This window comes from Elephas maximus, chromosome 9 (genome assembly GCF_024166365.1).
Source record: "Elephas maximus indicus isolate mEleMax1 chromosome 9, mEleMax1 primary haplotype, whole genome shotgun sequence".
NCBI lineage: Eukaryota > Metazoa > Chordata > Mammalia > Proboscidea > Elephantidae > Elephas > Elephas maximus.
The window spans coordinates 61,290,427-61,304,529 of NC_064827.1; the positions used below are offsets into that span (position 1 = coordinate 61,290,427).

At 35.6% G+C, this 14,103-nt stretch overlaps 1 protein-coding gene across 3 annotated transcripts in view; it reads right to left on the reverse strand.

Moving 5' to 3' along the window:
• SUSD1 (sushi domain containing 1) overlaps window positions 1-14,103 on the reverse strand; it is a 145,956-nt gene that overhangs the window by 45,716 nt on the left and 86,137 nt on the right. The window lies entirely within an intron of this gene.

A 14,103-nucleotide genomic window follows, 5' to 3' on the forward strand; every position in this document is an offset into this window, starting at 1 on the left:
CTCAGTTTCATGGTGACTACTTATTTAAAACTCTGACTACTTATTTAAAACTCTGATATCAGAGGTTACCTCTTTCAATAATGACCTGTCACTAAACTGCAAATAATACAGCAGATTTGTCAAGAAGTTCCATAGGAAACTTGTGATAATGAATTAGTAATACAGACAATTTCCAAAGCACCTGAAAAAAAGAGAGTACCATGATTTTATTGTATAGCCCCCTGGGCTGACAGGTTCCTGTGACAAGTAAAGGTATGAAGCTAGGTGGGGTAGCATAACTCCACTACTGGGTGGAGAAGATAGTTTTAGAGATTAGTAGTTGAGGTCCAAGAAATGTCATATCTATGAAACCTCCAAAAACAAATAACTCTAATACTACTTAAACAGTTCCAAATCATACAGAAAGGTGGAAAGTTTCCAAACTCATTCAACATGACTAGATAAACCACAATGCTCAAACTGTACAAGGATGGCACAACCAATCACTAAGCACACTATGCCTATTTCGCTAATTACTGTTGTGGCATCGAGTTGTTTCCCACTCATAGTGACCCTGTGTGCAACAGAACAAAATGCTGCCTGGTCATGTGCCATCCTCACAGTCATTGCTATGTTTAAATCCGTTGTTGCAGCCACTGTGTCAATCCTTCTTGTTGAAGATTTTCCTCTTTTTCACTGACCCTCTACCTTATCAAGCATCACATCCTTCTCCAGGTACTGGTCCCTCCTGATAACATGTCCAAAGGACATGAGACAAAGTCTGGCCATCCTGGTTTCCAAGGAGTATTCTGACATAGTGGTTAAGAGCCTGGGCTGCTGAACAAAAAGTCAGCAGTTCAAATCCACCAGGCACTCCTTGGAAACCTTTTAGGGCAGTTCTACCCTGTACTATAGGGTCGCTATGAGTCGGAATCAACTCAACGGCAATGGGTTTGGGGTTTTTTTTTGGTTATTCTGACTGTACTTCGTGGGATTTGTTTTCTTGGTTGGAGGTTTAGGGTCATGGTTTCATGGAACATCTCAGTTAATTGGACTAGTAATGTGTTTAGTGATTCTGTTCTACCTCCTAGTTCATCGCATAGTGCCTGGGGTCTTAAGAGCTTGCAAGCTGCTATTCAAGGCACGGCAACCGGTCTCTATTAACCTGGAACAACAGAGGAAGAAGGGGAGTTAGGGATAGAAGGAGGATACGGAATGTGTGGCTAACTGATTCTGTTCTACCTCCCTTACCATAAGACAAGAAGAACTGGAGGTGCCTGGCTACCATTACTGAACATTTTCATCAAAGATTCCACAGAAGAATCCTGATCAAAAGGGGGACAATGCAGAACAGAATTTAAAATTATCATGGATTCTACACTTTCTGGAGCCATGGACCATGGAAGAACCCCTGAAATTATTCGCCTAAAATAATCTTTAAACCTTAAACTAAAAATATCCCCTAAAGTCATCTTAAAACCAAGCAGTAGTAGTTTAGCTTAATTAGTAAAAAAAGAAAGGCCTGCCTTGAGCATTATGTTTTTTTATGAGCTATTTATATGGTATCAAATTGATAACTGCAACTCGAAAGATTAGATAGGAATCTTGGGGGGGGCAGTGAATTTATGTTAATAAGGGAGGAACAATTCAGAAAAGGAGGATGAGAATGGTTGTACAACTTTAAGAATGTAATTAATATCACTAAATTGTACATGTAAAAACTGATGAATTGGTATATGTTTTGCTCTGTATATTCTCAACAACAAAATAAATAAAATTTAGAAAAAAAAACCCACATGGTTACTTTCATAATCATAATAGTAGATACACATAACATACATTCCTGATTTAAAATCTTATTAAGCTAGGCCTTAATCTGATAGAAACATATTAATTTGAGTGTTTATGAGAAACTGCCATACTTAATGGTAAAACAATGTAGTGATTTTTAGTAAGACCAATAAAAGGATGCATGGTCTCATAGCTATTATCTAATATTAGTTAAGAGATTCTAGACAAGAAAAAAACGAGCTGTAAATATCAGGAAGAAAGGGAACACAATGTAACTGCCAGTAAATCTGAGAGAATCAACTGAAAAAGAAACATGAAACTGCTTGAACCATTAGAAAAGCAGATAGAAATAATAGAAGTTTGATAAAGTTCAACAAATTCAAGAACAACATACAAAAACATAGTTTTCTATATATCTACAAGAAGTGTGGTAGGCTGAATAATGGCCCCCCAGTGAGGTCCATGACCTAGTCCCCAGAACCTATGAATATGCTACTTTACATGGCAGAAGGACTTTAAATTAAGGATCTTCAGGTGTGGAGATTATCCTGAATTATCCAGAGGGGCCCAATGTGATCACAAGGGTCCTTATAAAAAAGAGGGAGACAAAAAAATCAGGGTTAGAGAGAAAGGATATAAGGACAGAAGCAGAGGTTAAGCTGATGGACTTTGAAGATGGAGGAAGGTGCCATGAGCCAAGGAATGTAGGTGGCCTCCAGAAGCTGGAAAAGGCAAGGAAAGGGATTCTACCTTCGAACCTCCAGAAGGAATGCAGGCCTGTGGACACCTTGATTTTAGCCTGGTGAAACTGATTTCAAACTTCTGACACACAGAACATGAGATAACAAATTCACGTTATTTTAAGCCCTAAGTTTGCAGTAATTCCTTACATCAGCAATAGGAAACTAATACAAGTTACAAAATACAACAGAAAAATAAAACAATCCCTATTCACAAGAGAAGAAACCACAAAGTTCAAATAGCTAGAAATAAACCTAACTAGATGGGTCCAAGATTTATATGAAGATAAGAAAAAAGTTTCTAAAGGACATAACCAAAGACAAATAAAAGACAAAAATGAAGCCAAAGACAGAAATGCCACATTCCTGAATGGAAAAATTCAAAAGTGAAAAAGTCAATTATCCCTCAAATTAATCTATAATAATTCAATGTATATTCAATGGCAATTCTAACAGATCTTTTTGGAAGGTGATAGGTTCATTCATTCAATGAACAATTGGAAAAATGTTCTTAACATGTGCTAGGCATGCTCTAGGGGCTAAGAATAAAGTGGTAAAGGAGACAAAGTCTCTGCCCTCATGGTGTATATTCTAATGAGGCAAGAAGAAATTAAAAAAGTGAGCAAATAAATTTAAAAATACGATTTTGTATGATGGGAAAGACTATGAAGAAAAGCATTGTACGAAGACAGAAAGTGAGCAGGCGGTGACACTTTAAGGAAGATGGTCAGAGGGGATGTCTCCATGGAGGTGATATGGGGACAGAGACCTGAAGAGTGGTAGTAGGCAAACCACCAAGATCTGGAGGAAGAGTAGTCAGACAGAGGAAACCTCAAGGTCAAAGTCCCAGAAGCAGGAACCAGCATGGCACACTCAATGGACACAAAGTTTTGCTACAACTCTTCAAGAAGAGTAACAAACACAGCAAGAAAACAGTGAAAGAAAAATATTGAAAGGGGACATAACCAGGTATCAGTGCCTATTATAAAGCTAGAGCAGTGTTACTTAGCCTTTTTTCATTGTCACTACCCTGCAAATGAGCCTTTTTAGACATTTTTTTCTAATCACTCCTCCCTCATAAAATTTTAGTACCACGAATATGCTGTATATCTCTTTATGTATTGTATGTATATCTGTGCTTTACACATAAAAAGGGTATTTTTTTGTTTGTTTTTAACCTCTCAAGAACCAGTTTTTACTCCTTCAGGGCAATTTTTCCCCCTGTGAATGATATCATCCCTGTTGAGAACTGTAGAATACAATCAGTCTGTTACTAACAAAGGAATAAACAAAAAGGTCAATGGAATAGAGTCAAATCCAGAAAGAGATCTATCTATATATGGGTATTTAGTATATGATAAGAGTGGCATTTCAAATCAGAGGAGAATAAATTGAGTTGGGAAATAATTATCCATATGCATAAAATATTAGATTCCCATCTTAACAGGCAAAAATGGTTCCAGCTGTATAAAATATTTAAATTTTGAAATATACTAGGAAAAAAGCATAGAATAGTTCTATCATCTTAGGTAGGGAGAAAATTAAAAAAAAAAAAACTAGAAAATATTTTCAAATATTTGACTAAATAAAACCTTAAATTTTCTTTATGACAAAAGATATGAGAGCCAAGTTTGAAAGACTTTTCTTTCTGTGTAGAAAAATTGTAAATTATTAGGAAAAAAGTTATGGCCATAATATCTAAAGAACACTTACAATACCACCAACAAAAATAAGTAATAAATAGAAAAAGTGATTCACAGGAGAACTGTAATAGGTATGAGAAGAAATCAACCTCATTAATAATCAAAGAGGTACAAATTAAAACAAAATAAAATATGCTTTTCACTTACTAGGTTTTCAAACATTAAAAAGTAATAATATCCAGTGTTGGTGAAGGTATTGGGAAATAGGCCCTCATATATTGTTGGTGTGTGTGTGTAAATTGGTATAATCTATGTGAAGAAATTTTTTTTTTTTATGTGAAGAAATTTACAAGTATCTTTATCTTGGCAATTCCACTCCAAGATTCAATTCTACAGAAATACCGTGTCCAAGTATGCAAAGACATTAACACATTTCATTGAATCTAAGATACTATTCTTGTAAGACGCACCATTATTTTACACATTGTTAAGAAAAAAAAATCCTGCCAAATAAACTGTCAAAATTAATGTCTTATCTCTTAGTATTATTTTGTAATGGTTGAAAGAACTTTTTCAGACCAATATAGACATAAATTTTTTATCACATGTCATAAGATAAAAATATAAGAAAAACTAGTTGGTTGAGACATTCCTAAAATTTCTTCATGTTCAATATCTAATATTTTCAAATCATTTTTCAATTAAGACTTATCAGTGTCTGTGTTTTCCTACATGATATTATCTTATATGCTCTCCAGAGTTTTGGTGAGGCAGCATTTACTAACACTATATTCTACTGTTTTCTCCAGGATTTTCTTGCAAGCCACTGACACCGTTCTGATGCTGCCTCTTTCTTGATCTTATACCTTGCTGCCCTGTTTCCATGGTTTTCTACATACACAATAAGGTTTTATTTTAATGTCAAATCATAGTGTAAGCTCTGAAAGAGTTTTAATAGGCCATTAAACTCAGAACTTCTACAGTGCCACCAATGTCCACAACTAAGTAGAACTGATGACGCTATGAGCAGCTATAACGAAGTCAAGTGTACATGGGCAGTGACACTCATGGAGTTACATTCATGGAGGCCACCTGGCTGACAGCATAATAATTTTAAGATTTCATAGATACTAAAATGTGAAAAAATGCACACCTGAGAATCAATAAAACATATAATGTACCCAATTATATTCACATTAACATTGACTGTAATAACAAAAACTTGGGAGGGAAACCCTAAGTCCATATCCACAGTGGGTAAATTAATAGATTAGTGTACCTTTCTACAGTGGAATGCTATCCTTCCCTCAAGAGAATAAGATAGTATTATATGAACTGTTATGGAAGTAGGTTCACAGAATATTGTAAAGCCAAAAAAAAAAAAGGCAAGATGAGGAATGGTATGTATATAATAACCCCATTTTTTGGTTTAAAAACTTTTTATATAGACACATGTATGCACAGATAACATAGTAGTAATAATGGGCCTGCAGCTGTCTCTGCTTCACAGGAAATATCTCACTGGTTAAATTCAATTTCATCTTGGTCAAGGAGAGGCATTCTCACCCCAGGAAGGTCCCCTTCCTTCCATTCAAAGGGCTTGCAATTTGAACCACAGGCAGGTTGAACCCACGGTGAGTTCACTGGAGAGATCAGGATCCCCTACAGAGGAAGCTCATCTCAAATCCCTTTCCACCCTGCTCTCTGATCCTTTGCTATGGAGCATACACCCCCTTGTTCCTGCTCTGGTTCTCCCTCTCTCCTTTCACCACCCTCAGAGCTCATCTAATCTAGAATCCTAAAGATAAAAAACCAGACCTGTAAGAATGCCTAAAAGAAGAGAAAACGTGGCTCTTAGCTCAGCAATGTCTCTGAAACTTTATTTCTGCTTCATTAATATGGGCTAAGCTAAACCCTGATAGTGTAGTGGTTAAGAGCTATGGCTGCTTACCAAAAGGCCGGCAGTTTGAATCTACCAGGTGCTCCTTGGAAACTCTATGGGGCAGTTCTACTTTGTCCTATAGGGTTGCTATGAGTCGGAATCAACTCAATGGCAATGGGTTGGGTTTTTTAAGCTACTCTGGTCAAAATCAATCATTGCTTTCTCTATGCTCCCATAGTTGCTCTACATATACTTTAATTATATTTTATACATTGAATTGTTATTGAGCCTCATCTATTGGCCCACTGAACTGAGAGTTCCTTGAGGGGAGAGAATATGTCTTGCTCATCTTAGTTCTCCCAGTGTGTAAGACTGACAGGCACAGCATTCACAATTATTTAAATGTAAACAATCAATAATAAGGGGAAAGCTAAACAACTGATACTGTATTAACCCAGGAGAATACAGGTACTCTAAATAAGACATGATTCTGCCCTTAATATGCTTTTAATCTAGGAGAGGAGTTACATACTATATAAGTATTAGAAAAAAATAAAGGGAGTATATGTGTATATGTCATAAGACAAACTCAAGTCATAGTTAAGATTTGATAGATACTTACTATATGTCAGGAATTGTGTTGCATAGCCACATGCATTAGCCCATTTAGTCTTCATCACAATCCCATGATGTAGGTATTGTTGTACCCATTTTTACAGTTAAGGCAACTGGGACACTTGCCCAAAGGCCCAGAGGTAGTAAGGGGCAGATCTAGAATTTGAATTTAGATAGTTTGACTCCAGAGTAACTGTGCCAAACCACTATCTATACTTCTTCCTCAAATATAGTATGAGAATTTAGAAAGAAGAAAGCTTACTTTTAGCTAGAAGAGAATATATAAACTAAAGAAATAAGAGGGAATATCAAATAGGAGAAAGGTATGGAGGTGAGAAATTAGCACTTAAGGGTATATTAGATTGGAGTTCCAATCAGTTCAAGTTAAATCCAATTAAATCCAAATCTTTCCACATATTCTCCAGAATATTCTCCAGATTAACAACAAAAAAAATAAAACTCAAGCTGTCGTCATGACTAGAAGACAGAGAACTCAACAAACTGTAAATGACCTTTAAATAGAAAAATAAATAGTTCAATCTCTCTCTCTCTCCTTCTCCCACAAGCCTTTGTAGAGAGTGAGGAGAAAAGCTGTATGAAAGAGAGACGAGGGAAACAAAGTCCTCAAGAGTGAGCTAGAATCACTCCCAGAAAGACAAATTTCCCCTCAGGTATGAAAAATACTGAAAAGGAGACCTGGTTATCAGAGATCCGACTACGAGGAAAGGATAAAAAGTCCCTGAGACTTGTGGGAGTAGCATGAAAAATGCATCGCTTCTGGGGGAACAAGGGTGAAAAGGAAGGAGTGGGTGTCCTTTGGAGACTGAGAGCAAAGAGAAATAAAGCAAGGGGACATTTAAGATCTGACAAGGTAAAACAGAACCCCGAAATTGGATAATATGCAATTCATCCTCACCCCGACCCCACCTCACCAAGAAAAGCCATCCTTTAAAGAAACTGCATTTTACTTGATGACAGAAGAGGGCACTCGAACTAGAAATCTTGTTAACCCTCTTAAACCACCAATTCTACCCATGGAATTAATAGACAGAAGCAACCTTCATTAAAAAAGAAAGAAAGAAAAATACAGTTGGCCCTTCATATCCGCAGGTTCCACATCCACGGATTCAACCAACCAGTTAGATTGAAAATACTTGGGGGAAAAAAAAAGTGATATGTAGGCATACTCTGCTGTAGCCTCCCACCATTTCAAAGCCCCTCAGTTTCCCTCCAGCACTCATTGTTTGAGCTTGCTTGTCTCATGTCTGATGTGTGCTATGTAGTTCGGCCTACAATGGCTGTATCCATAGGGAACATGTACAGACTTTTTTTTCTTGTCATTATTCCTAAACAATACAGTATAACAACTATTTATGTGGCATTTACACTGTATTAGGTATTATAAGTAATCCAGAGATGATTTAAAGTATACAGGAGGATGTGCATAGGTTATATGCAAATACTATGTCATTTTATACAAGGGAATTGAGCATCTGTGGATTTTGGTATCCTGGGGGTCCTGAAACCAATTGCCCGTGGATACTGAGGGACTACTGTTATCAGAACATTTCAGCTTGGGAAAACCTCCACATTAAAAAAAAAAAAAAAAAACCCACAAACTAGAAAAAACTGTAAGTAACACAATAAACTGAATTAAATATCCTCAAACAAGCATTTGAGGATATGAAGAAAACACCTTGAGTCAGAAATCCAAAAACTAAGAAAATAAATGGATTAAAAAAAAAAAAACATGGAAGCAATGAAATGAGAGTGACTGAATTCAGGAAAGAAATGAAAGACAAAGACAAAATCATATCAGAAATGAAGACTAAATTTCATGGTGTCCATATAAAAACAGATTAGAATACAAATTGAATAAGGAGCATAGAAAAACAACCAGAAGAATAAAAGTGAGATTAAAAAAAATGATAAAAAGGGTCAAAGATAAAGTGGTTAAAATGGAATATAGGCAAAGATCCCATCAATGTATAATTAAAGTCTCTGAGGGGAAAAAAAAAACATTAAAGCACTATTAAAATTTAAAATTATAATCCAAAATAACTTCCAAACATAAAAAAGAACTAAATCTAAATACTGAAAGGGTCCACCAAGTACCTGAGAAAGCTGATCCAGAACAATCAATCCCAAGACTTACCCAAGTAGAACTTCTAGACTTTAAAGATAAAGCAAAAATTATGATAGTCTCTATGCAAAACAAACAAACAAAAAACTTCCAAAGACAAGAGAATTAGGCTGCATCAGACATCTCAAAAGCTACACAGAAAGCAAGGCAACAAAAGAACTGAATTTTAAAGAAATTCAAGGAAAGAAAGTGTGAAACAAGATTTTTATATATCTAGCCAAGCTGTCTTTCAAGCTATAGAAAAATAGTTTTAAACATGAAAGAACTCAAGTTACACTGTATTCTTGAGGAATCTACAAGAAGATGGGGAAAAGGACTGATGGTAAACATTCAATATATTAAATTGCATATGTAAGACTAAAATAAAAGCAGGGCGGGGTGAGAGAATAATACATAAATTGTACATGTTCTGATAAAGTGGAAGTAATGCAAATAAAAAATTGGGAGGAGAAGGGACAGAGAAAAAGGGAAATAGAATAAATTCATCGAATGTATATAGGCAATAAAAAGGAGTTAAAGGATACCAATAAAAACTGACAAACCAGATGGTGGAAGGTTAAATGAGAAAACAGGAGATGGGGGCATTTAAAAACGTAACCACTAGAGAAAAAAATATGTAACCTTTCCTAAAAACAAAAGAAACTGTAAAATAGCAAAGAAAGCACATCACATGGAAAAAGAAATACAGAAGATATAGCACTGAGTAGTTATAAGAGAAAAGGAGAGTCGAGTCCAAACATATCAGTCCTATCAATAACTGCAAATGGGCTTAACTCACCTATTAAAAGAAAAAAAAAAGATTTTTAATTTGTCTCACAATGCAAGATCCACTATATGCTATATATAAGAAGAACACCTAAAATAAAGTGATTCAAAAAAACTAAAGACAACGTGCTGGGCAATGCAATTAGAAACCATATGAAAGTAGGGGCTACAATCCTGATATAAGACAAAGTAGAATTCAAGTGCAAAAGCATTAAATGTGACAAAGAAGGCTACTTTTAACATTAAAAGCCACAATTCACAACAAAGATATAATGCAACTGCCTTTGTATCAAAAGGAAGTCTATAATAAAACGAAAGCAGAAATTAACGATATAGAGCAAGGTCAGCAAATTTTTTCCGTAAAGGGCCAGAGAGTAAACATTTTAGGCTTTCTGGACCAGAAGGCTCTAACAAATTTCTCAACTCTGTCTTCATAGTTCAAAAGCAGCCATAGAGAATATGTAAATAAATGGCTTGGCTTTGTTTCAATAAAACTTTATTTATAAAATAGGTGACAGGCCAGATTTGGTCCACAGGCCATAGTTTGAAAATCCCTGATGTTAGGAGAAAAAAAAAAAAAAAGCTAGATCTAATTAACATACCAAAATCTTGGCTTTTTAAAAATATTAATAACTTAATCTAGATAAAAAAGGAGAAAGCACAAATAAAGGGAGAAATAATCATTGAAACAAAAAAAAAATTAGAAAGTTAAAACAGTAATTTGCAGATCACTATGCAAATAAATTTGAAAACTTAGATGAAATGATGGGTAATTTCGAGGAAAATACAGTTTACCAAAAAAAGACAAAGAAAGCTTAAACAGATCAATTGCCATACAAAAAACTGAGAAATTTATAAAGGAACTACCCTGCAAAAAAGGCCCGTGCCCAGAATGTTTTACAATGACATTCTACCACACCTTCCAAGACCAGATAATCCCTATGCTACATGAATTACCCCAGAGCATAAATAATGAAGGAAATCTTTCTAATTCTTCTTATGAGCAAGGAATATACTGATCTTAAATTTGATGAAAACCCTGGTGGTGTAGTGCTTAAGTGCTACAGCTCCTAACCAAAGGGTCAGCAGTTCGAATCCGCCAGGCGCTCCTTGGAAACTCTATGGGGCAGTTCTACTCTATCCTATAGGGTTGCTATGAGTTGGATCGACTTGACAGCCATTGGTTAAATTGGATTAAAAAAAAAAAAGGAAGAAAGAGAGAGGGGGAGTTATACACCAAAATCACTTATGAATGTCGGTGCAAAAACACTTAAGAAAATATTTGTGAATAGAATCTAATACCAAATTAAGAAAATAATACAGCATGATCAATTTTTTTTTTTTTTCAGGAAAAGAGAGGGAGAGAAAACAAAATTTGAGATTATATCAAATTAGAAAAGTACAAGGAAATTAAATTTTAAAAAGAGTATCTTCTAGTTAGCTTTCCTTTACATCGTAGTAAGGGATATTTTGGACTTTTTTGGATTTTTTTAGAAAATCGACATTTTATCTGATGTCAGCTCAGGAGATCTCAGTCTTGGAGTCTCCTTATCTGTACACATGATTAGAATATGCACATTCTGAAAAGAATGAAATGAACCTGTTGCTTCCCAGCCATGTAGGACTCATTTGGAAGTGGAAGGATCCAATCCTAAATAACTTATTCCCAGCTATACGCCACCATGGGCATGTTTCTATTTTGCTAAGCCCACAATATCATTATCTTATCTTTAAGAAAAACAACGTTTTGCTCTTCCCATATTGGGCCTATTACAAATGATGGGAAATCCATGCAACGTATGCCAATTTCTTGCTAAACCCAAGTAAGGATTGGTCTCTCACACTAATGATTTAGAAACAGATCGATTTCTGACATGACTCTTCTATCACAGAATATTGCTACAATAGTTATCATTTTGTGGAAAAAATTACCAGAAACAAGGTTAAATTATTCATGGCCTTAATTATGCTGTGCTTGGACTTTGATTTCGTAAGCAGGAATCAGTTATGGGTGAAGTTTTATAGTCAACATAGATCTCAAATTATGCATGTTCTTAGGAAACCTTTCATCATAATGCCAATTTAAGAGTCACAATTTCTTACTAGGGAACAAAGGTAAGAGTGTTCTATTCCCTTTTCTTCTGAAAAATTTTAACATAGTAACACTATTATAAGAAATGTCTAAATGCATGCAACCCTCTGCTAAACAGAACAGAAAAACAAGTATTCTTTTACAAATAAATGTTATGGTTTTTAAGTCTCTAATTAGAAGTAGCCTAAATAGACAGTTGGCTTTGCAAGGTAAATATTGTCAGAAAGAAGGACTATAAATCAACTATTCTAAAAGTTGCTATTTTTATAGCTGTTCTGTAAATAGCGGTATCATTTGAGTTATCCTTGGTGTACATTTTGTAAACAGTTTATCTTAGAAAGAACAAGAGAATGTAACATTATTTGAAGCTGGGAGTGTTACCGTTATTTTACTGAAATTTTTCTTTAGAAAAAAAAAATTGGTATCTGGTTACAACTGGAAACCCTGGTGGCATAGTGGTTAAGAGCTATGGCTGCTAACCAAAGGGTGGCGGTTTAAATCCATCAGGCACTCCTTGGAAACTCTATGGGGCAGTTCTACTCTGTTCTATAGGGTTGCTCTGAGTTGGAATCGACTCAACAGCAAAGGGTTTGGTTTTTTGGTTGGTTACAACTGCTATGAAAATTTTCAGGCTAAAACTATGTGACCATATTATGTGAAGAAGAATTTTAGGGGTTCAATCACCTATTTATCTATCCAGAGCAGATTCAAACAATTCTTGGAGGAAACTTACGACCTCTGAGAGCACGCCCTTGGCTGAACCTTCTAACAGAGGCGGGCAGCCTTCTATTCAAGCACAAGTCCTTGTTATTCAACTGCCAACACAATACCTGCTCTCTGGGCACTTCTGACAGAGAACAGTCTCAAGCTAAATGACACCATACATTCATCAGGTCGCAGCTGAGAGAAACAGTATTTAGAAAGTATTGCTTGAAAGACATGGACCCCATTCATTTCCTCCAAATAATCTAAATAACCTATTCCCACCCCTGAATTAAGCCAGGTCATCAGACAGGAGGCATTTCTAATACATCTCTCCTTGCTCACCCCATGCTGAAATACGCTTTTCTATAATATATTAACTGTGATGAAGGACAATATGAGAAACTGTCTCATAAAATCCTTGTAAAATGCAGCTCATACATTGTCCTATTTATGAGATCCCTGGAACAAGAAACTCCTACAGGATCCTGGTATTGGGGGTGAAAAATGTACTTCCGAAAAATGTTGCTTTGTTTTAACCTTATGAGCAATGTAACAACCCCCCTTCTGACTAGATGGCTAGAAAGCTTGAACCCAAATTCGTGATCCACTTGTGAGCAAGTAAGTAGGTTATGAGGATATGTATTTTTCTTACCCTTTTTCCTACATCTTTTTTTATGCCTCTAGTTTTCTTCCTTCTTTCATTTAGACTTCAAACCTATTATCTTTTATTTTACATACCCATGCAGCTCACTCAAAGTCTTTCCTGGATATAAGATCGGGTATAAATGAATAATTTCTTGTTAAAAAATTCTCTCTTTAACTTAATGTAGTCAACCACAAAGGAAGAGAACAATAGATTCGACCCATAGAAATCTAAAACTTCTATATGTCAAAAACACCATAAAAATGTAAAAGAATTTGCAAAATATGAGAAATAGTTTGACATAATATAGGATTAATGCTCTTAGTTTATAAATAAGTTGTACATGTCAATAAGAAGAACATAAAATTAAAAAGATAAATGAAATGATGATAGTAAACAAATCAATCAAAAATTTAAACGTTGAAATAAATGAATTTGAAGGAACCTAAAAGTAATTTGAATTGCTCTCCTAACATAGACCTCTAGAAACTAGAACGGGCTTTTCAAATCGTTCTATTCAACCCTCTAACATTACAGAGGTCAAGTTGCTCTAAGTGTATTAAAGGCTATTATTTATCTGTCTCTTGATTTCCATAAAGGAAAGGACAGTTCTGGCCTCTTTCACCCTTTACTCACTAATCTTCGAGGAAGGAACTAAATGTGTAATCTAATTGGTAGGAGACTGCTATTTCTTGGGTCACATTTCCTAGCGAGTGGGGTTCATATATTATAGATCGCTTCCCAAACAATATGTGTACTCTTGCTCTCTGAGGCCTGCCTGTGCTCAGGTACAAGGAGCACATATGTCTTCTGTCCCCAAGAGGTAAGTAACCAGTTTCTGCCCACTGCCCTTTTCTTTGCTTTTAAGGCAGAGAGATTGGGTGGTAAACCAAGTGAGGCTCTCTTGCAGAACCAATTGCCCATACTTCCAGGAGTGAAGGGAGTAGGAAGACTCACTATGCCATATATCTAAGCCTCATTCTCTAATTTAGCTTTTACCTGAAACTCTGTATTGAGGAGAGTTCCTGGGACTTGCCCAGGTCAAAAATGTTGATACTTTGCTTCTCACTTGTCAGTCTGTTTTTGTCCTGTGTAATCTCAAGTG